Consider the following 22,403-nt stretch of genomic DNA (forward strand, 5'->3'; position numbering starts at 1 on the left):
AGGAATAACCACAACCAATTTCTAAAGACTGGTGACATCCAGTGGAAGCGGTAGGAACTGCAAACAAGTCCCTTAGAAATCTAGTTTCTCGGTGAAAACTCATTGAATAGACAGTGACCTCAAAAAAAATCTGAAAACCCTTGGGGTTTTGCCTGCTACATCAGTTCTGTTATACTCACAGACATGATTCAAACAGTTTTAGAAACTTCAGAGTGTTTTCTATCCAAATATACTAATAATATGCATATCTTATATTCTGGGGATGAGTAGCAGGAAGTTGAAATTGGGCATGCTATTTATCCCAAAAAGAAAATGCTGCCCCCTATCCCGAAGAAGATTTATACAGTGAATTCGGAAAGCATTCAGACCCCTTGACTTTTTCCACATTTTGTTATGTTGTAAAATGGATTAAACTGTTTTCCCCTCCTCATCAATCTACACACAATAACCCATAACGACAAATCAAAAACAGGTTTTTAGACATTTTTGCAAAATAATAAAAATAAAACAATACTGATATATCACTTTGCTGAAGCACCTTTGGCAACGATTACAGCCTCAAGCCTTCTTTGGAATGACGCTACAAGTTTGGCACACCTGTATTTGGGGAGATTCTCCCATTCTTATCTGCAGAACCTCTCAAGCTTTGTCAGGTTGAATGGGGAGAACCGATGCACATCTATTTTCAGCTCTCTCCAGAGATGTTCGATCGGGTTCAAGTCCTAGCTCTGGCTAGGACATTCAGAGACTTGTCCCGAAGCCACTCCTACGTCGTCTTGGCTGTGTGCTTAGGGTCGTTGTCCTGTTGGAAGGGGAGGTCCTGAGTGCTCTGTAGCAGGTTTTCATCAATGATCTCTCTGTACTGCTCCGTTCATCTTTCCCTCGATCCTGATTAGAGTCCCAGTCCCTGATACTGAAAAACATCCCCACAGCAATGATGCTGCCACCACCATGCATAGGGATGATGCCAGGTTTCCTCCAGATGTGGCGCTTGGCATTCAGGCCGAAAACCTCAATCTTGGTTTCAACAGACCAGAGAATCTTGTTTCTCATGGTCTGCGAGTCCTTTAGGTGCCTTTTGGAAACTCCAAGCAGGCTTTCATGTGCCTTTTACTGAGGAGTGGTTTCCGTCTGGCCACTGTACTATAAAGGCCTATTGGTGGAGTGCAGCAGAGATGGTTGTCCTTCTGGAAGATTCTCCCATCTCCACAGAGGAACTCTGGAGCTCTGTCAGATTGACCCAGGCCCTTCTACCCCAATTGCTCAGTTTTGCCAGGCGGCCAGCTCTAGGAAGAGTCTTGGTGGTTCCAAACTTCTTCCATTCCATTTAAGAATGATGGCGGCCACTATGTTCTTTTGGACCTTCAATGCTGCATATATTTTTTGGTACCCTTTACATAATCCTGCCTCGGAGCTCTACGGATAATTGGGTGTTGCTCTGACATGCACTGTCAACTGTGGGACCTATACAGTTGAAATCGGAGGTTTACATACAAATCCTTAGCCAAAAATATTTAAAATTAGTTTTTCACATTTCCTGACATTTAACCCTAGTAAACATTCCCCGTCTTTGCTCAGTTAGGATCACCACTTTATTTTAAGAATGTGAAATTGATTTATTTAAACTTTTATGTCTTTCATCACATTCCCAAAAGGAACAGAAGTTTACATGCACTCCATTAGTATTTGGTAGCATTGCCTTTAAATAGTTTAACTTGGGTCAAACATATTGGGTAGACTTCCACAAGCTTCCCACAATAAGTTGGGTGAATTTTGGCCCATTCCTCCTGACAGAGCTGGTGAAACTGAGTCAGGTTTGTAGGCCTCCTTGCTCGCACACGCTTTTTCAGTTCCGCCCACACATTTTCTATGGGATTGAGGTCAGGGCTTTGTGATGGCCACTTCAATACTTTAACTTTGTTGTCCTTAAGCCATTTTGCCACAACTTTGGAAATATACTTTGGATCATTGTCCATTTGGAAGACCCATTTGCGACCAGGCTTTTACTTCCTGATGTCTTGAGATGTTGCTTCAATATATCCACATAATTTTCCTCCCTCATGATGCCATCTATTTTGTGAAGTGCGCTAGTCCCTCCTGCAGCAAAGCACCCCCACAACATGATGCTGCAACCCCCATGCATCACGGTTGGGATGGTGTTCCTAGGCTTGCAAGCCTACCCCCTTTTTCCTCCAAACATAATCATGGTCATTATGGCCAAACAGTTCTATTTTTGTTTCATCAGACCAGAGAACATTTCTCCAAAAAGTATGATCTTTGTCCCCATGTGCAGTTGCAAACCGTAGTCTGGCTTTTTCATGGCGGTTTTGGAGCAATGGCTTATTCCTCGCTGAGCGGACTTTCGGGTTATGTCGATATAGGACTCATTTTTACTGTGGATATAGATATTTTTGTACCTGTTTCCTCCAGCATCTTCACAAGGTCCTTTGCTGCTGTTCTGGGATTGATTTGCACTTTTCCCACCAAAGTATGTTCATCTCTAGGAGACAGAATGCCTCTCCTTCCTGAGCAGTATGGTGGCTGTGTGCTCCCATGGTGTTTATACTTAGGTACTATTGTTTGTACAGATGAACGTGGTACCTTCAGGCTTTTGGAAATTGCTCCCACGCATGAACCAGATTTGTGGAGGTCTACAATTTTTTTTCTGAGGTCTTGGCTGATTTCTTTTGATTTTCCCATGATGTCAAGCAAAGAGGCATTGAGTTTGAAGGTATGCCTTGAAATACATCCACAGGTACACCTCCAATTGACTCAAATTGAATTTTCCAAGCTTCTGACCCACTGGAATTGTATACAGTGAATTATAAGTGAAATAATCTGTCTGTAAACAATTGTTGGAAAAATTACTTGTGTCATGCAAAGTACATGTTCTAACCGACTTGCCAAAACTATAGTTTGCTAACAAGAAATTTGTGGAGTGGTTGAAAAACTAGTTTTAATGACTCCAACTGTATAAACAGGTGTGTGCCTATCCAAATCATGTCCAATCAATTTAATTTACTACAGGTAAACTCCAATCCCGTTGTAGAAACATTTCAAGGATGATCAATGGAAACAGGATGCACCTGATATCAATTTCGAGTCTCATAACAAAGGGTCTGAATACTTATGTTAATAAGGTATTTCTGTTTAAAACCTGTTTTCGCTTTGTCATTATGGGGTATTGTGTGTTGTTGGATGAGGAATATTTTTTAATTTAATCAATTTTAAAATAATTTTAAAATAAGGGGGGGGGGGGTTGGAATACTTTCCGAAAGCATGGTTTACTACACAAACAACTACTCTATATTAATATACCTAGCTACAATGCTTTATAAACTCACAAAAAGGGTGCCTAACAGAAAGTGTTAAGCTAACCATGTTTCTTCAGTGTTTGCTTTTTCTACATTGAAATAAAATGTAAACCCAACATGTAAAGTCTTGGTCTAATGTTTCATGAGTTTAAATAAAATATCACAGAAATGTTCCATACACAGAACGGTTATTTCTCTCAGATTTTGTGCACAAATTTGTTTACATCCCTGTTAGTGAGCATTTCTCCTTTGCCAAGATAATCCATCCACTCGACAGGTGTGGCACATTAATAAGCTGATTAAACATCATGATCATAACACAGGTGTACCTTGTGCTGGGGACAATAAAAGGCCACTCTAAAATGTGCAGTTTTGTCACACAACACAATGCCACAGATGTCAAGTTTTGAGGGAGAGTGCAATTGGCATGCTGACTGTAGGAATGTCCACCAGAGCGCTTGCCAGAGAATTGAATGTTAATTTCTCTACCATAAACCACATCCTACGTCGTTTTTGAGAATTTGTCAGTACGTCCAACCGGCCTCACAACCGCAGACCATGTGTATGGCATCGTGTGGGCGAGCGGTTTGCTGATGTCAACGTTGTGAACAGAGTGCCCCATGGGGTTATGGTAGGGACAGGCATAAGCTACAGACAATGAACACAATGGCAATTTAAATGAACAGAGATAACTTAACGAGATCCTGATGCCGATTGGTGTGCCATTCATCCGCCGCCATCACCTCATGTTTCAGCATGATAATGCACAGCCCCATGTCGCAAGGATCTGTAAACCTGAAATGTCCCAGTTCTTCAATGGCCTGTATCATGTCACCCATTGAGCATGTTTGGGATGCTCTGGATCGACGTGTACGACTATGTGTTCCAGTTCCCTCCAATATCCAGCAACTTCGCACAGCCATTGAAGAGGAGTCGGACGAGATTCCACAGGCCACAGTCAACAGCCTGATAAACTCTATGCGAAGGAGATGTGCTATGCTGTATGATGCGAATGGTGGTCTCACCAGATACGGACTGGTTTTCTGATCCCTACCTTTTTTTCAAGATATCTGTTACCAAGAGATGCAATTCTGTATTCCCAGTCGTGTGAAATCCATTGATTAGGGCCGAATGAATTTATTTGAATTGACTGATTTCCTTATATGAACTGTAACTCAGTAAAATCTTTGAAATTGTTGCATGTTGCGTTTATATTTTTGTTCAGTATAGCTCCCTCCCTGACTTTGCAGAGGCAGACAGTCCAGCTGTCGCGGACAGACTAAGACAAAATACTTTCACCCAGACACCTCCAAGTCCAACACACAGACCCATCTTTGTAATGAGATGCTGTGTGTGTGTGTGTGTGTGTATGTATAGGGGCTTTTAAAATGTCACTGACAGCTTATAGTACATCACCCCTCCCTGTGGATGGCCCACTGGCACCTATTTAACCACGATACACCCTCAGGCACATTCACCTGCCTTTACACTGTCACCTCCTGTACAAGGGTCTGCTATCACAAAGGCTGACAAAACCTTGATGGAGTATTAGAACAAAATGACATTTACACCACAACAGCCTCAGATAACACAGAGCCTTTCATGGATAACATTGATGCCCAGGACCCTGGTTTGACAAACACTGAACGTATCAATGATTTCATAGAGAGCTTCTATTCTATGGCTCAACCATTATTATTGTTTGTAGACAATATCACATAATGAATTTATTGAGAATGAAAAGCATGAAAATGTGAATAAAGTCACAAAATCAGAAGGATAACAGTTCAGTGGTTGTTAGAACTGTAGGGAAACTAAAGACATAAACCAAATCAGTTCAATAAGACCTGTCTGTATGCTGCTAAAAGGCCCGGGGGTGTTTTGATGGGGGGGCATGGAAACCTTCACCCTCTGCCATAACATACGGTTGTTTACGTTATACACAATAGTAATTTGATCACAGTACTTTTTTCTCTATGAAGAATGAAACCATTGTCTTACAAATAGAGAAAGCAAAACGTAACCATAAAGGTGATGCATTCTTCAGATCCATTTCCTTTGTGTGTGAAGAGGTGGTATGAAATGTGTGAAGCCTGGCCTGTACAGACCGTAATAAAACAGTGTAGTGTGGTGATACAGTGATGCCGTAGGGAACTGGGCCTCAACGGAGCCACAACTACACCTTATTAGCGACCTGTCTGCAATAAATGTTGAACTTGTCCTCCACAGGTTTGTTGTGGTGATCAAGTCAACTGGTCAATCACACCTTTCCCCCTATAGGACTAGACAACTAAGTGTTTTAGAATCCTATTTGAAATGCTTAGTCTAATGTAAACAGTGCACTGAAATCAATCTAAGGCAAAAGGGAAGCTTAATGTTTGAATGTTAATTTCTGTGATTATCTCTATCTGAGTTTCTATTATCAGAATTCCCACTAAGAGAATCATGTCAGTCTCCATCTGAGGAAAGGGCAGGAAACCACCGTGGGTCTAAGGGTGAGTGTTACACATTGTTGGTGAGGCCACTTTTCCACTCACAATATACTATAAAGCGCTTTGAGACCATGTGAAAAGGGCTATATAAATGCAATCCATTATATAGATGCAACCTATTACAAGTGAGAGGCCCAGCGCCTTGACTGTGTGCCTGTGAAACCCACTACTCTGTGGGAGGAGACCCTGGGGAACATTCCCGTCTGCCCTCTGTGTCCTTTCCCGTTGAGAAGAGGACAAGGTGGTGCTCAACTATCACCGCTGCTTTCCTTCTCTCTCAAGTTACTAAGTCTGGAATGTTACTTTTTTTCTAATAAAATAACATTGCTTACATTGTTGTCCAGACATTACTGTAGTGTAAATTGTAGGGGAAAGCGCATTCCGAATATAACAAGATTCTGTCTGACTGCAGTCCATAGGCTGATACACATTGAGTGGTAATCAATCCATTGGCTGAGTCATGTTACTAAAGGCACACATTACCATCAGACAAAGCCTATTGATTTGACCTGAGCTGCATCTGTGGAGCGGACCACTCTGTACAATTTATATAATTACCCATTCACCCTAATGGGAGGAGCAGTTTGGATATTAGACTGAAAGGATCCATATTTGACCATTAATGCAGAGTTTTAAAGCAAATTTGTTCAGCAAATAAAAAAAAAAAGTGGATGGGAGTCACACAGTGCAAGAGAGACTAGCAGATACGGCCTGAAATGTAAAGATGTGCACTCCATTATTTCACATAGGAAAACATCACTGTTTAATTAAAACACGTGTAATGTAACACAGAAGTTCCAAGTGCACAAAGAGTCCAACCAAACATAACTACAGTACATTTGAGAATAGTGAGGGATTGTCTCAACCCATCAACACTAGAACTGGGTCTGTATGTCTTTAGTCCATCCAGTTAATGCCTAAACATTGTTTAAGTGCAACTTATAACAATACTTGTATTCCTTAAAGGAAAAGTGACATATTCTGTAGAGTGGAAGTTACAATGGTAAAAGGCCCTGCTGAAATGTGTTGCATTGAAACAACAGCCACGTCCTCGTCTGTTCTGTAACGAGGAGCTCTAGTGCTGAGCAAGGAACACATTGTATAGTTATCTGCTGAAAGCTGTTGTTTAGTATTCATAAAGCCAGTCCTATTTTAACCGCAGTCAGTCTGACAGCTACAACTGCGCTCCTCTGCCAACTGTGCTTCTCATCTTCATACCTTAAGGCCCTGACTAGCAAAAGAGGAAGGACAACACTGACAGCCTTGACATTTGATGCTAGAACTCAATGTAGAATTATACCATGGCATTGTTGAATACTCATTTCTAATTGCCTTGAAGGGCATTCTAGAGCGTACATTATTTCCCTATATCACACGGTATATCAGCACGGTAGAATTCAATGGCTATAATTAATTCTTAGGGACAGATCAACATTTACTGGGCTGGAGGGGCTGGTCCAACTCGAGGTGTCATAAAAACAAAATGTACTCCTCTTTCCAAAGTTACAAATATTTTCACATGAACCTCACCTTATACTGTAAAATGTATTTAACACCCTCCCCCTCAGATGAACTCAAAATAATGTTTACCACGATAAATAACAATGACTGTAGCGTCACTGTGTTTAAAAACGTGGATATAGACTTTGCCACTTCAGCATGCTTTTGTGGCCCAGTCGATGCTACGCAGGGCTACGGGCCAGAAGGTTGAGGGTTCACTGACCTCCACAGACGAGCTGGCTAAAGACAATGATCAGCTAGGGGGGAATCTAATTTCAACAATTTGATGCCATATTTGTATAACTACACAAAATATATGCAACACAATTTCCACCAACAGGTTTCAGTGCAATGTACCGCACAGCCAATAAACAAAGCATACTGACTTTGTGCACTTCAATATCATGTTTGTGTTTTCAACACCACAATAAATAGACTATGTCAATCTCGACAAACAGAAAACACATCCCTCCCTACGTTGTAGGCTTACCCAGTATCGAAGGCTTGGCTTGACAATCTCCGAATGTCATTCAACTTTTTGGTGTTTTGTAACAGATGTATTTTTTTAGATTTTAGATTCTTCAAAGTAGCCACCCTTTGCCTTGATGGTAGCTTTGTAGACTCTTGGCATTCTCTTAACCAGCTTCACCTGGAATGCTTTTCCAACAGTCTTGAATGCTGCAGAATTGTTTTGGTACCCTTCCTCAGATCTGTACCTAGACACAATCCTGTCTCAGAGCTCTACGGACAATTCCTTCAACCTCATGGCTTATAGAGACAGCCTTTTACCTGCTGCTATCATGTCCAATCAATTGAATTTACAACAGATGTTTCTACAACTTGATTGGAGTCCATCTCAAGGATGATCCATGGAAACAGGATGCACCTGAGCTCAATTCTGAGTCACATAGCATAGGGTCTGAATACTTCTGTAAATAAGGTATCTGTTTTTAATTTTTAATACGTTTGCAAACATTTCTAAAAACCTGTTTTCGCTTTGTCATTATTGAGTATTGTGTGTCGATTGACGTTTGATTTCATCCATTTTAGAATAAGACTGTAATCAAACAAAATGTGGAATAGGTAAAGGGGTCTTAATACTTTCTGAGTGCACTGTATATATAGCCTATGTATGGGAAGAGGAGCTTAGGCATAACCCCAGAGATATGCCAGTGGCATGCTGCAACACTGACATGCATTTCTTTATGTCAGATGGATACTGCGTCTGCTATACAGATAAAAACATACAGAAGGTGGTTAATTCGTTAATTTTAATATTTTTATAAAGATAAGCATTATATTGTTAAATTATACGACTAACTCTGGTAGACCTGAAACAGTCTTCCTCACCTCAAGCTCAACTGTCGGAGTCAGTCTGAGCGCCGGGACACAGTGCCTTCCTATCATAGGGTAATATTAGGGTAATAACAAAAGTAAATAGAGCCATTGTTTACAGAGCTGCCAACTCTCACGCATTGTCCGTGAGACACATGCATTTGACCTCTTCTCCCGCTCTCACGGCACACCACATTGAAAATTACTGTTTTTATTTTTCAAATTCGTCCAACTTTTCAACTGTGCTCCAAATCGTTTTGGAATCGGAGCATTTGCGCTTGCAATTTAACGTCACGAGCAAAACCTTTATCATTGTCCTGCACTGTGAACTGCGGCACATTGAAGCATATGATTGGTCTAGTTATGTAAGGGATCAATGGGATTGAATGCATGTTTTAAAGAAACACCCCTCAAGATAAGAGCGGAGCTGAATGCAGAGCGAGAACGTTCGCTGTGGAGTTTATAAAACTGTAAACAGAGTAGCATGGTAGGGCTGTTTTATGTACAATGTCAACAAAATGTGGTAGTTTTTACTCCTGTCACTATTGCAGAATGCAGCCCTTTGACAGAATGTCCTTTAATCCACACTTGCATTAGTCCACTCGTTTGGTGATTGGCATTAAGGTTGTGACAAAGAAACGGCAGCAGAAAGACCTATAGTATGTTTTATCGGGGAAGTTTGGTAAAGTGAGCTGATTTATAACTATGAAAATGATTTAGTCAAATAGATTGTGAACCCAAAAATGTAAGTTTGATTCTATACAAAGTCTGATTCTATACAATAAATATAACATTTATTTGGTTAGGGTGTAGGGGCAGATGTATGTAATCTTGTCTTCTGGAGCTGTTATCTATTTACTTTATTTAGTCTGATCAGTGGAACAATTCTCATTCTTAATGGGCTAAAATATATGGTAATTAATGTGCTTGTCAGCAAGAACACAAATGTTATTCCCCACACTTATTATTCCATTTCTTCCCAATTTTGCCAGTGTAATCACATATTTGAAATCTCATATGCCTACTTGTGTTGTTGAAAATTAATTATATGAGGCTATGTATTTTTGCAGGCCTTCGTGGACAGTTTTGAATATGTCATACACATAAGTGTTGGATATTAAATGCTCCAGGAATCAAACATAATTTTGGACATTTTAGTATTGTGCACATGCTAGACAACTACTACACGCATCATATTTTGTCTTTGTAGAGTAAGACTATGTCAAGGATCTATAACTAGTAGGCATAAACCACCGGAATATTGGTCCATTCGATTTTTCTTGAAGATTTGGTGATTTTCAGAAATTAATTGTTATAACAAGAACATTTTCAAACACCCAGCACTTGGTAAACATAGACCAGGGGTGGCCAACCCTCCTGGAGAGCAAGCAGGAATTTCTTCCAGACCTATTTTAAAAGAGATAGTTCACCCAAATTAATAAATACAAAATGTTGTGTCCTTACCTTGAAATCAGTCTATGGACAAGGAGATTGAAATCTATGATTTGGTGACCCGCTGCCATCAACTATTAATATTTCCTGTGCAAAGCACTTTCCAGAACTTTCCACCTGAGAACAGGGATCAATCCCTGCTTCCAACCCTCCCACTGTTTCTAGCATTTGCCGGCATCTCCATCTCACTTCATTACTGTCTGAATAAAGTGTTAAACCACCTAAAAAAATGTTTTAAAGATTTTTGCATACTTTAAAATTAATTCCCCAAAATCGCAAAGTAACAAAGTTGTCGAATTTTGAGTGTTTATTTAATGTTCAAAGCATCCTGAATACACCTGACCTGTGTTTTTTTCTTTAAAAAATGCCCATCCTGGTCATAGGCCTAAGCCATGTAAAGATACGTAGAATTGCAGGAAATTAGCTTTAAAGTAGTCCAATTTTACCCCGTCTAGGTGTTGTGCTAGGGGGCAATGAAATTCACGTAGCAAATCCTCACTCAAAGCTTTCAAAAGTTGGCTGCCCTGTGTTTATAGAGAAAATATGAGCAGCAGAGCAAATGTAATCCAGGGGAAAAAACTCACTTCTCTCCCAAAACACCACACAACTCTCCGCCCAAAACAGTTTGCTTAGCTAACTAGCAAGTCTGTTTGTTTAGTTACCAAGGCAACTATTATAGCTAATTAGTAAACTTGCTAGCTACTTCAGTGGATGTTGAAGAAATTTCTACCTGCCAATGAACACATTTCTAGTGGCACATGTGTTAAATTATAGCCACTGTATAAAAGGGATATTCAACTCGTGGCTCTCTGCGTTCTCTGGAAAATGAGTTTCACTCCGCTAGCACAATGTGGAACACAGCTTCCATCTGTTCATTATTTTCCATAGAACGCATCTCGTTGATTATCCTTTGCATAGTCCTCTCCTACAAATAACAATAGTGGAACAATAAAACACACCCAGAACAACTCTTTAACTGAGTTACAGTTATCACAATTCTACACATCTAAAACCATCTATGCCACTGAGAAAGAAAAAGTGAATGAATATAAAACTCACATCAAAATTGTGGCGTATAGGATTGTATGGTTTCATACCATCTTCTAATGAGCTGACATGGAATGATGCACAATGCTCTCTTTGTTTAACTGCAAATCATGTGCAGACTACTTCTCACAGTGAGTGATCCATCCATATGTTGTTTATAGGCCTACATCCCCTCCGAATACAAAACACAGTAGCCCAGTGGCCGACAGTGGGGAAGATGGAACGAGATGGATTTTGGCTGACATTCTGCAAATTTTCTCCTCAATGAAACATTTGATCTCAAAGTTCTGTTCACAAAACTAGAATCTGTTATGAACAGAGTGGACTAGTTTTGCAGACTTTAGCCTTTGCCAAAGTAAAAAAAAAAAAAAATGCATTGTTTGGAAGGAGTGCAAAGGCGAATTTAGTTATTGCCCACGCGCACTTCAGAGTAGGCGTTCCCTAACGGAAATATGCAAATGTTTGCTAGAATGTGCAAATAGGATCTCCCTAGCTCGGGACTGGCTCTGGCCACCTACTTGCTTGTTCTGCGCACTATGACTAATCTGTTCCCATTTGAAACAACAGGCTGTGGTTTATCTTGGTTTACTTACAAAAATATTTGGTAGTAGTGTGAATAGCACCTGAGGCTCAGTGGAGTCTGCCTGGCTCAGCTCCTTGAGGGAGATGGTACTGACAATGCCCCGCAGCAGAGGGGTGTCCTCACCGATAACACGCAGATGGCGAGAGGACGCACGCCCACTCCTGGCTCTTGCCATTTATCTGGACAGCTCTACAGGTGGGGCTGCGCTTGCATCCTCCACAAAGAGCACCCGCATCAAAGGCAAAGCAGAAAACAATGTGGCCGCTCATGAAAGGGAAGACAGTGATTTCACTTAAGCTGTGGTCAAGAGAGGATACTTCCCTCTGTTTATGAGCCAACACGCTAGAGTCCAGCAACAAAAGGAGATGGGGGGAGGGGGAGGGGGACAACTACCTTTATTGATGAGGCACAGCCTTATAAATGAACCATGCATGCATAGCATGTGCGATGCACTTAGCAAGAACATTTTTATGATCATAAAAAGATAAACAGAATTCTCAAGTGTCTTATGTATTTCCGTTTGTTTCACACAAATGAACACATTATACACTAGTGCAGGGTACCCCAACTGGCGGCCCGAGGGCCGAATTCACATACATACATACAGTACCAGTCAAAAGTTTGGACACACCTACTCATTCAAGGGTTTTTCTTTATTTTTACAATTTTCTACATTGTAGAATAATAGTGAATCAAACCAAATGTATTTATAAAGCCCTTCTTATATCAGCTGATATCTCAAAGTGCTGTACAGAAACCCAGACTAAAACCCCAAACAGCAAGCAATGCAGGTGTAGAAGCACGGTGGCTAGGAAAAACTCCCTAGAAAAGGCCAGAACCTAGGAAGAAACCTAGAGAGGAACCAGGCTATGAGGGGTGGCCAGTCCCCTTCTGGCTGTGCCGGGTAGAGATTATAACAGAACATGGCTGTCACGATCATTTAGAGATGGATTGGAGCAAGGTGCAGCGTGGTAGGCGTACATTTTACTTTTATTTAAATGACACCGAAAAAACAACAAAATACAACAACTAACGTAAAGTTACATGCAGTGCAGAAAGCAACTACACACAAAAAAGATCCCACAAACTAAAGGTGGAAAAAAGGCTGCCTAAGTATGATCCCCAATCAGAGACAACGAGACAGCTGCCTCTGATTAGGAACCATACCCGGCCAACAAGGAAATAGAAAAACTAGAATGCCCACCCACATCACACCCCACCGAACCAAATAGAGAAATAAAAAGGCTCTCTAAGGTCAGGGTGTGACAATGGCCAAGATATTCAAATGTTCATAGATGACCAGCAGGGTCAAATAATAATAATAACAGTGGTTGTCGAGGTCAGCACCTCCGGAGTAAATAGTGAAGACATCAAAACTATGAAATAACACATATGGAATCATGTAGTAACCAAAAAAGTGCTAAACAAATCAAAATATATTTGAGATTCTTCAAAGTAGCCACCCATTGCCTTGATGACAGCTTTGCACACCCTTGGTATTCTCTCAACCAGCTTCATGAGGTAGACACTTGGAATGCATTTCAATTAACAGGTGTGCCTTGTTAAAAGTTAATTAGTCAATCCGGAAAGATTTCCAGAACTTTGAAAGATTCTTCAAGTGCAGTCGCAAAAACCATCAAGTGCTATGATGAAACTGGCTCTCATGAGGACCACCACAGGAAAGGAAGACCCAGAGTTACCTCTGCTGTAGAGGGTAAATTCATTAGAGTTAACTGCGCCTCAGATTGCAGACAAATAAATGCTTCACAGAGTTCAAGTCACACATCTCAACATCGACTGTTCAGAGGAGACTGAGTGAATCAGGCCTTCATGGTCGAATTATTGCAAAGAAACCACTACTAAAGGACATCAATAATAAGAAGAGACTTGCTTGGGCTAGAAACACAAGTCATGGACATTAGACTGGTGGAAATCTGTTCCTTGGTCTGATGAGTCCAAATTTGAGATTTGTGGCGCAGAGTAGGTGAACGGATGATCTCTGCATGTGTGGTTCCACACCTTGAAGCATGGAGGAGGTGGTGTGATGGTGCATTGCTGGTGACACTGTAGGTGATTTATTTAGAATTCAAGGCACACTTAACCAGCATGGCTACCACAGCATTCTGCAGTGATACGCCATCCCATCTGGTTCGCGCTTAGTGGGACTATCATTTGTTTTTCAACAGGAAAATGACCCAAAACACACCTCCAGGCTATGTAGGGGCTAATTGACCAAGAAGGAGAGTGACGGGGTGCTGCATCAGATGACTGGCCTCCACAATCACCTAACCTCAACACAATTGAGATGGTTCGGTTTGAGTTTGACCGCAGAGTGAAGGAAAAGCTGCCAACAAGTGCTCAGCATAAGTGGGAACTCTTTCAAGAATGTTGGAAAAGCATTCCTCATGAAGCTGGTTGAGAGAATGCCAGGAGTGTGGAAAGCTGTCATCAAGGCAAAAGGCGGCTACTTTTTTGGGATACTACATGATTCCATATGTGTTATTTAATAGTTTTGATGCCTTCACTACTAATTATACAGGTATGTTGTCAATGATGTGGAACCAAGCAAGATTTCAAAGTGACACATCCGCAAAAATATGCATGCACGTAAGACATATGAAATGTCATGTTGAAGTTTGCCTCAGATCAAATGCCTTAAAAAATACAATGCAGAAACGGCGTGAGCTTTTTCTATGTAATGATATTCAGACCCCATTCAGCTCTCCAGAAGGCCCCATATGAAGCTGAGGTAGAAACGCACCAGGGAAGCTACTGACAGTCATCTAATTTCCTTGAACAGGAATAGCCATCCATTCTAATGTCATCACACTCTGAAAACTCTTCCCCTCGTGTGATAATCAGTGTTTTCCAAATGCAAGGCACTCTTAAAACCAGCCACCATCCTTTCACAGCAGACACAATTATCTCTAAAACCAATCTGTCTATGTACAGTGCTTTTCCCAGACCCCTTCTGCTCACAGTAATAGTGCTTAGGGGAACTGACTGAAAATAATTGATATTTCCCAGATCTGGCAAACAATGGTTGGTTATTGTGTTTATAAAGTATCACTTGGCTTTCATGTTGCATGTCAGACATTCCTCTTCCTGGAGTATTGGTGAGTCACTCCAGATGACTTGTGTGTATGTGAGAAGGCTGTGTCAAGGCCATATTATCCTGTAATGTCCCATCCCCTCCTCTCTGTCTGTTGGATTATTGACATAGAGTTAATAAAATAAAGGCCACGGATTGGACATTCTCAATACAATTATTCCCAATACAAATAATTGTATTTTGGGCAGAGAACAGGGACATTACTGTAACTGTACTCACAGTGGGAAAGCAGAGAAATCTGATGGTGTCCTCGGTTACAGTACATGACAGAAAGAGTCTACTTGTAGGCTTGTTTTTGAACAGATGGGTGTTCTCTGAAAGTAAAGTCTGCGTCCCTGAACTTCACGTGTAAAAGCCTACTAGTTACACACGGTTTAGTTTAAAACAAAATTGCTGAGTACATACAGTATTATCCGTTCACTCATCTGCAAATACTGAAACCTCTTTGGTAAAATCCTCTACCTAAACTAAATCCCCCGGCTCTAATTTCATGTGCTGGAAGAGTGTTAAAAATGTTGTTTTCACTAGGCGATGGACAGTTCTATAGAAAATCTGAATTTCTGCTGGAGTTGGAGAAAGCTTTTAGTTGTGATTTAAGTGCTGCAGCCGTTAATGCATAAACCACCTATTTGACATCAGAACCAAGTTTAATCTCCTTTTACTTAAAAGTGGTGATTTTAATAACTACACTTTAAGACATACTCATGTTTTACATAATGACTTGGATATGCTTTCAATGTATTATAAGGGAGGTTTAATGGAGAAAAGAAATAGATAAAAGTGAAGCCTTCAGAGATCCATTTGAAATAAGTGTGGAATTACCTGCCATAAAGCTGCCAAGCATTCTAATCTTAAGAGTCCAAGCTAACTTTGAAATAATAACATCTGAGTGAAGCAAAACGAGCCATTGACTGTCCCCAAGGATATTCTTCATCTCTTTCCTGAATGTATCATGACACGGAATAATGTCTATAGATGATCTATTACCACTCCAAAAAGCTATAGTGATAAATGACACAACGGAAAGTGATTTTGAATCTGATCATATTCTCAAATGCCTGTTACGGCCATTGTACTACAGTACCTCGAAACACACTTTCTGCCACATCAAAACCACCCAACATGGTGCATTCATGGAATGCTGCCATTTCTCAGTGGTGTTGAATGTCTAGTGCTCTCATTACAGATTGTACTTGGGGCCTGAGTAGATCTATAGATGAGCCTTGGAATCCTGTTTCCATGCAGCATTACGTTAGAGCAATTCATCCTTACCTAAATTACAAAAAATAACACATTTAATTTAGATTTTGGGACATCTACTACTATTACTGAGATGACATGACATGCTCTTAAACATATACTTGAAGTACAATCCAGGAATAAATAAATGGCAGGTTGTGTCAACATGACCTGTTGGAGCGATCAAACAGAACTGTGGTGCACTCAGGCTGCCGTCTAAGAGGTTATTCAAGTGGGTAAAAGTCCCCCTCGATTCCCAGATGTGGGTGTTGCATTAGTCCGGCCCATCACCCAGGCATGAGCAATTACCCAGACATAGCAGAGGGAAAATGATTATCCCCATCATCTCAATAATAAAGGTCGGAGCAGTCCATTCCAGTCAACACACACAGGGAAACACAGATGCAAAACACACACACAACCAATAATCAGTTAACATTCTGACGCTAACAGAGGTATAATAACAAATCCTTGCCTTAGTCTCTGATATGTATTGCATTGGTAAATAATAGCTTTGGACAATGTAATCTTTCTCAATGCAAGTTTACGTCAATAGACAGAGCACAGCTCTCCAAATGGGGATGTACTATATACTAATCAAAATTAGTCAGGCAGCATTGGTGGTCCCTGGGTAAAGAAAATGTCAGTATGAGGTATGACACTTTAAGATTATTTGAGCTCCTAAATGGGAGAAAGGCAAGAGATTTCTACAGACATTCCAACACATACAGTATAGGCAAACATATCTTAATCAAAATCTCTATGTTAACCCAAGCTGCACATTCTGCTAATAATAATAATAATAATAATAAACTGCAGCCTATATGAATCAAGCAGTGATGGTTTTCAATCTGGGCAAGCGTCATTCATGGCTATAAAACCCCTAAATATTACAGTGATGGTTAAATGTTTCCCAGAAAGGCATTCCTGCATGAAAATTATTATGCCAATTATGATTTCAAAATGCACTAAATGAGTGATAATTACCCCAGTTAGGGCCCTTGCAGTAAACATTTCGAGAGCCCTCCAAATGTACCACAGCAATCAGTGATTAGTAAAACAGGCTATTTTTGCCCATTTTTAATCAGTTCTGCTGTGCAAAACACAACCTACAAGACCTAATCTTGTGCACATAACTCTGACTACATTAATGACAATGGTCGATTTGCTTAAAGTTTCTCATGGACTAAGTAGTACATTTTAATCTGTAGTTTAGTCCTGAGGGTAACAGCCTTACAGCCAGATGTGCTCATTTGCAGGCCTAGGCAAATAAAACATTGAGGGAGGTTAAGATACACTGCTGCAAGGGGCAGATGTCCAAATCAAACATCTGTTAACTGGGCCTACCCCAGCGCCACAGCTAGGCTTGGATCCACCAGAGCTAGTTTAAGAAATGGCTCCCTCTGGACAGGCAGGGGATTGAAGACCAGCTGTGCAGTAGTTAGCACAGGCCACAGAGAGTGGCATATAGCACCACCAATACATGCCATTCAGATGGTGATTTAACATGCTATAGCACCCACCCTATGACACTATTCATTAATAACTTCCCATTCCCTGTTATCCCCAACATCAGATATGCATCAACATTTCTCCCCTTTTTCCTGTGAGGGGAGAGAGAGCATGTTCTATTAGAGCCTGCTATTAAGATACAGGGCTTTGCAAAGCAGCACTGTCACCAGCATGCACATCAGCAACTAAAAGTAATTCAAAGCAAACTGAAACTTTTTTTTTTTGTTAAAATGTGATTTTATGTGATTGTGATTCAATAAAGAAAAATAAAGCATTATTCTCCCTCCTGTGTAAGTGCTGTGTAACTCTACGTAGGAGGCAGCTGAGGCAGAGAGGATGACCAAAGACACATTGAGCAGAGCAAACAACCTCTTGGCTGAACTTATCTAGCCCAGTGTTCTCTACATACAGTGAGCAACATGAAAACAAGACAACAGTAGCAACACAAATGTTGCTGTTGGCTTTATCTGTAATCAACATGCTTACATCCCTTGAAAAAAAGGCAGGGGAGGAAAATCAATGATCCAGGCCAACTTTATTGTCAAAGAGAAGCAATAAATACACTTACCTTCAACCTCGCTTGCTTCTCACGGTCCCAGGGTCTGGTAATTAGAGAAGGGAGGGATGGAAGGAGTGATAGAAGGACAGATGGAGGCTGGAACACAAGGAGGAGAAGATTACAAGATGATGAGTTTCATTGCAGACAGCCTAGGTCTAATGATACTCCTCTGTCACTCAAAACAGTAACTCAAAGATGCCTGAAAGTAAACACATTGGCCATGGAATGGGATACAGTATCTATATTCAGATCTGCAGTATGTGAGAAAAAAAACAGAGATTGTTGGTCTGTATGGACCAATAATGCTGTTATAATAATGCTTATTTTCAATAAGGTATATAGGACTTGGGTTCATGAATGTATGCTTTGCTGTCAATGTATCTTAAGGTGTCTGACATTGATTGCAATACCTCTAAATAAAGTTTTAATGTTCAATGTTTCAAAGTAAATTGAAACGTTGCCATTATGACAATTTTAAACAAAAAACTGTAACGTATAGCTATTTTTTGACATCTCATGTCATAATGTTCAAGTGGTATGCCGAATGAATGCCATAAACAATTAACATTGGATTTGGTTCAGCAGTGGGGCAGATTAAACATTTAGTCTCAGCTACCTTAAGTGCTTCTATAATTCAAATTGCATCAAGATGAATGTATTGTGTTGAGGTTCTATGACAGATCAAAGCATAAGGGCATTGGATAAAAAGCTAAGCATGTTGGAAAGGACGTGTAGGAATGCAAAGATAACATGTTAAACAAACAGTGATATTTCAAGGTTAATGACTAGGCAGGGGGTAGTTAGACGTAATAAGAGACAAGAACAATAGCTCATATCGACCTGGAACACTGATGAGAGGGGATGGAAAGAAACAAAGATAATAAAGACCTGTGAGTAAAAGACATGTAATTGATGCACAAAATTCATTGTAAACTAGTTAGATGGTGTAACCTTTTCCTGGAAGCCTGGACCCTATTTCTCTTTCTGTCTCTCAACTCGGCGTACATTTTTAATGAAAGAGACGGCTCAAGCTTGAACTTTGTTTTTTCTTGTAAAAGATTCATTCTATTGGGGAAGTGTTGATTGAACAGAAGCCCAAATACACTCAGTCTCTCCTCTACTTAAGAGTGCACAGTTGAGCTGAAGCGAACATCAATTTATCACGACATCTCTGGAGCTGCCCGGCGGGCAGGGAGAGATGGGAGCTGGCAATACAGCTGACGGACTGGCAAAGGCCTGCTATTACCCAAGCACAGGCCCCTGACTCCCTTAGGAGTTTCCCCTTGCTTTACCTTCGCAGGCAGAATGTCCCAGAGGTGACAATGAGGCGCAGGGCAACTGATAGTGACGGTAATTAAAAGGGTTGATTAAAAGTGACGGAAGGCGGACATCCAGGGAGAAAACAAGGTTTAGGAGAGAGGATGGGAGGGAGAGCGGTAGAACATGAATCATGTTAGATCACTTCTCGAGTTAACAGGAGAGCCAGATAAATACCTTTTTCCGCAAGTCACTTCAATTGGGGCAAAATCTCTAGAGCGCTGCCATCCCAGAAAACCTAAAAAACTGTAATTCTGCGGGAATGATGGTTGCCCATTCGATTCAATGCCCACGAGGTAAAGCTGGAAGGAACAATCTAAATCTGAATATTTGAAGGTGAAGTTTGACTATTGCATTTGACTTTCACAAACAGTCACTACCAACAGTCTAATAACTCAATTCAAGTTGAAATGTATAGATGAAAATGCAAAAGCAACAAAGAGCACAACTGGATCCAGGGACAATTAGGCTATCGGTAAAGAGATTTCAAAGTCCTGGTGTTCGCTGCTCAGATATCTTGTTTATTACCACTGGCCAAGACTTCCCAAAGAGACATCAGAACCAGATGATAGCTTTACAGGCAAACCTGCAGGGGAAACTAAACAAACTCCTGGAGGTTTTTTCAACTTAAACCCCTGGCCTCACACATGCACACTGACCTGAGGAAGCCTCACTCTACAAAATCCAGCAAAATCCACTTTTATACATTAGCCGTCTAGTACCACTCGTCTAATTTGGGCATGCCCAGAGGGGGTAACAACTCAAAGACCTGAACTTCAATTGAAATAGCATCCGAAAACTGAAGCCAAAAACAAACACATCACTTTTAATGAGGGAGACACTCTGGACAGATCTTAGAGTTAAGTTAATTTGACATTGTGTTCTTTACGTCCAAATACAAACTGACATTCATTAAATTCATACAGAGCAGCTAATGTGATAACTCAAAATTAAAATATTTTGTTGATTCTACTGCTTGTAGTAAATACATTAGATAAAAGGAACTGCCAGTTTCTGTACCCTTGTATAATTCTACAATGACAGTAAGTGCTTTGTGAGATTCCTCTTGGCACACAAAGCATTATGATGCATTTCCATATTTATCTCTCTGTACATATGCCCTAGCATACACAATGGTAGCTCGACAGAAAGACAACAGCATTTAACCATTTGTACATGACAAGGTTTTGACAGATGGAGGGAGAAGTAACAGCAGGATCACTTTTTGATTTGAACCAACAGAACTCAACCCAAGGCAGCATGAGTCACATTGGATAGTGGGTCACGTTGACACAACTTCCAGTCACATGAATGATGGGATGATGGTTGTTTCGTAAACATCTCAGTTGATTGAAACCTTGTTCCTCTACAAGCTGTGAATGGGAATCCACACATTCCCACCCAAGAATCAGAGCAAAAGACTGAGGACAGACAGTCCAATGTGTTATTGTGTCCTTTACTTCAAATCTACTGTAGAAAAGCTGTAGATTCAGAAAGTAGCCTCCCAGAATCAAATTCTTCATGATCTACTTGCATTATAATCCAATTAATCTAATTAATAACAGTGTTCTCGCTTTTTTCCTTGTGACCAAATATAAGTAATGTGCACGTGTACATGCTAGACAGGCTCCATTGTATTTATAGCTTCTGGTTAGGTGTTCCTGACGTGATATAAAGACGTGGCATTTACTGGGGCTAATATTTTTCTATCATTGCTCACAGCACCATGCATATCCACCAGCTGCTGGAGATAATGCACAAATATGATAACAGATCAATTCCCCGCCATTAATTCCCAAGGGACGGACGGCCTGAGCTAGGAAGATGCAATGGACTGAGACACCAACACACATAACATAATTGAGGTAGGAGAGGCAGAGTGAAAACAATGCGAAGAGCATTAAAAAGCCTAATAGTTTCAAAATTGGCCATCATAAATGTCATTATTTCTTTCCTAATGAATGACAATTGGTATTCTGCTCTCGCTGTCTGTGAACCAACACTGACATTTGAGCTATAGGGCTAGGAAGCCTACTTGGAAACCTGGGATAGTGGGCTACATATTGAAAATGCAGACTATTGTCAATTTAAGTCACTTCATGTCAAAGTGGGTGAGAAGCATCCAGCTGCAGATGGTGTGACTAGGGCACCTAGTCTGCTAATGTCAAAGCTCACGCGCTCTAACACGCTGGGCCAGAGGTATAATATGTCACTAGCTCTGGTCCAGGGCATACCCACTGAATTAGGCATTTAAAAGGCCCTCTATGCTACTAGCTAGCTAGCTCTGGTCCAGGGCAAAGCTAGTAGCTCTGATCAGCAGTAGCTTTGGTCCAGGGCGTAGCCAAATATTTTTATAACTAAAAACATTTCCAATGGGAATGTTGTGGAAATTCTTCCACAGGGACACTCAAAGTCAATCTTAATAGGAATCATTGTTTATTGTCAGTGCGCTGGAGAGGTTCCAACCAACTCAAGGCACCATAGTACCCATGTCAAATCAAATTGTAATAGTCACATGCACCAAATACAACATGTGTAGACCTTACAGTGAAATTCTTACTTACAAGCCCCTAACCAACAATGCAGTTTGTTGGGGGTACCGGTACAGAGTCAATGTGCGGGGGCACCAGGTTAGTTGAGGTAATATGTACATGTGGGTAGAGTTATTAAAGTGACTATGCAAAGATGATAACAACAGATAGCAGCAGTGTAAAAAAAAAAAAGGGGGGGGGGGGTAATGTCAAGTATGGGTAGCCATTTGATTAGGTGTTCAGGAATCTTATGGCTTGGGTAGAAGCTGTTTAGAAGCCTCTTGGACCTAGACTTGGTGCTCCGGTACCGCTTGCCGTGCGTCTATGACTAGGGTGGCTGGAGTCTGACAATTTTTGGGACCTTCCTCTGACACTGCCTGATATATTGGTCCTGGATTGCAGTAAGCTTG

General features: G+C 40.8%; 1 protein-coding gene across 3 annotated transcripts in view; it reads right to left on the reverse strand.

Moving 5' to 3' along the window:
• Nucleotides 1-22,403, reverse strand: part of fhit (fragile histidine triad diadenosine triphosphatase) — a 313,492-nt gene that overhangs the window by 277,108 nt on the left and 13,981 nt on the right. For all 3 annotated transcript variants that reach the window (XM_021569594.3, XM_021569595.3, XM_090205953.1), the window contains exon 3: nucleotides 18,155-18,241. The gene's annotated coding sequence lies outside the window, so the exon portion shown is untranslated. The remainder of the gene's footprint in view (nucleotides 1-18,154; nucleotides 18,242-22,403) is intronic.

This window comes from Oncorhynchus mykiss, chromosome 17 (genome assembly GCF_057628025.1).
Source record: "Oncorhynchus mykiss isolate SJ-2025 chromosome 17, ASM5762802v1, whole genome shotgun sequence".
Lineage (NCBI taxonomy): Eukaryota > Metazoa > Chordata > Actinopteri > Salmoniformes > Salmonidae > Oncorhynchus > Oncorhynchus mykiss.